General features: G+C 39.5%; 1 long non-coding RNA gene across 1 annotated transcript in view; it reads left to right on the top strand.

Moving 5' to 3' along the window:
- Positions 1-1,884, top strand: part of LOC104950324 (uncharacterized) — a 4,081-nt gene extending 2,197 nt beyond the window's left edge. Inside the window, exon 3 of the long non-coding RNA XR_798905.1 lies at positions 1,872-1,884. This is a non-coding gene — a long non-coding RNA (uncharacterized lncRNA). The remainder of the gene's footprint in view (positions 1-1,871) is intronic.
- The last annotated feature ends 838 nt before the right edge of the window (positions 1,885-2,722 follow it).

The following is a 2,722-nucleotide window of genomic DNA, read 5'->3' on the forward strand; positions in this document are numbered from 1 at the left end:
AGAGCTAAAGGTTGCTGCAAGCTTTAGTTTGATAATAAATACTGACTGTCAGATGTGACTTAGAAAACTTTGCTGACTGGTCATTACTGCAATCCCAATTAATAAGCAGAGCTGACAGTTGTAAACAATGTGGCAGACATGGTACATGCCTGTTGCACAATTCTTCATCAGACCATTGTTATCACAAGAGTGCACATGTTTGGACATTTGAAGACATCTTTTCAATCTGAGTTAGAAATTTGGTCTCGGTGATCGCTGTACTTCAGAGACATGGCATCTAAAATACTGGAGCGTTTGGGGACAGTGTAGCCGGGCTCCATCTTCTTCATTAATTTTCTGAAGCCTTCGGCTATGTAAATGGGTCTCATATCCATAGCGATGAAATCTACTATGGCATCTGTTATCTCTATCTTTCTTTTCTCCGTTATCGGTTTTTGGAACTGTAGGGTCTGCTGTATTGTTGAGGATGTTGATGGCTGGGATGCGTAGGGATGCACCTATGGACACAAGTTATTATTAGGCTGAGCTACTCAACTTTATGCCAATAATTGCCTTAGCCCCAGATGTTCCCACATTACTCCTATTATTTTCACTATTTGGATCAAATTAAAAAACAATTAGGTTGCTTGCTTGCAACTATTTTCCAAGCAAAGTAAGTGCACGTTTTTATCATGTGTAACGTTACTGTTTAAACGGCGGATAAAGCAGCTTCATCATGGCAACTTGACAACAGCTAAGCTAAGCTAGGCTACTACTTACAGCATCCAGGTGACTTTTCAGAGTTGTTGTGCCACCGTGGTAGGCCAGTTTCTTATCGCATATTTGGCACATATTCTTCTTACCGTCTTCCAATTTAAAATGGTCCCACACAGCTGAAGTCTTCGGCATTTTGTGGGTGAAACGAGGTGAAGCGAGGTGAAGCATGCCGTTTGCGTTTGTGACTGTGAGTGAACGCGATGTCAGGAGCACAGGCTGAGATTGTATATATTTCCGCATTTTAACAGTGCAATTCAAAAGTATAAATATATAGTATAAGAATATGGCAATTCGCCTTTATTAATAGCATACATTTATAAAAAAAAACGAATATCCGAATAATGACATTGAAACCCGAATAGTTGGCCAACGAACGAATATTCGAATAGTCTAATATTCGGGTACAGCCCTACCATCCAATAACTGTCCAAGTCTCTTCACATTTTCTTTTCCATTAACCAATCTTTTAAACGCTGCCTGAGCCAACACTGTTTTCCCGTTAATGTTTACTTCCTGTCTGTCTTTTGTTGACTTCTCTGGGGTCCAGCGCTCTGCTCTTTACCTTCTCTTGCGTCCTTTTTATTCCCTTTATTGGGGATATTTGAGCAATTGTGAATCCAAAGTTTTGTGCTTTTCGAAATATAAAGTTATATGGAAAGTACCCTTCGATCAGAGCGTCCTCCATAGCAGTGATATGCCAGCAAAAAATAGCAGACTACTGGAATGTCCAAATTGACAATCACAATCAATGAATATTCAACTAAGCTGTGTAATATGAAATTCATTTTTAATGTGTTAAATTAAAGGACCCCGCCCACAGTATTTCATCTGCTTTTCAGAGCTCATTTTTTAAAGGTGAGCAACATGGTTTTACCCGAACAAAAGGGAACAAAGTGAGCCACAGCCCAGATTTTTTCTGAGCTACAGAAAGTAATTACAGCTGCTTTGCTGATGCTACTCCTTTGATGCTGCCGGTCACTAGAACCTTCATTTGGTTTTCACAGATTCACATTCATTATGAAAGGAGCAAGGTCTCATTTGAGTGTGAGAGGAGACGTAACGTTGCTCAGGAATTCACAAAGGGAAACATAGTCGATCTGAGAAAATCAATGCAGTTAGAGAAGCAAGTTTATATTCTAATTATTCAGAATAAACCAGATGAGGTGATGTGTTTTTGATTTAAAACAAAAATGAAACATAAAAGCTATGTAATTACAAACATATACTGTACTCCTACTCATTTTGAATTAAAGAAATCTTAAAATACTCATTCTGTATATCAACACTTATTGTCACTGCAGTAGTTATTTCTCTTGATCTTGTTTTGCTCTTCACGTTATGACCTCTGTCTTCAGACAAATGATGCAACTGTCAATTAACCCATCTCAACTTCATCTGTCAAAACTATGCCTCAGGCTGGGCCTCTGGTCCGTCATCCATTATTCTGTCACACACGTTTAAAAATGCATGTATGGTCTAACAGGAACAACTTTAATAACCATGTTGTGCACTCCTGGCCAAAACGTAATATATTCAGTCAATTAAAGGTGGGGTATGTAATTTTGGAGAAACCAGGTCGAGTGCGCTGGAATGTGAAAATACACAGCCGGAACAAATCTGCCACTTCCTTACAGAGCCCCTCCTCCAACACACACAAACGCGCACATGACCAATGAGGGCACGAGATAAGTTTGTGCACAGATGGAAGGCTGACAGGCAGGTAGGCCATCCAGTTATTTTAGCCGGGCCGGCTCAGATGATTGGTCGTGCTTTTTACAGTACTACGGCTTCCACAGATGATGATTTTGTATGGATTTTTTGTCAAAGCACTTCAGATATTCATTGCTATCGCGATGTTAAGAGCATTCCATGGAATATAACAAAAAGTGTATCTCGAGCCGGTTTCTCAAACTTACATACCCCACCTTTAAACAAAATATGGTGCAAAAAACATAAATCCTAAACT

This window comes from Notothenia coriiceps, unplaced genomic scaffold (genome assembly GCF_000735185.1).
Source record: "Notothenia coriiceps isolate Sejong01 unplaced genomic scaffold, NC01 NC01_scaffold00017393, whole genome shotgun sequence".
Classification (NCBI taxonomy): Eukaryota; Metazoa; Chordata; class Actinopteri; order Perciformes; family Nototheniidae; genus Notothenia; species Notothenia coriiceps.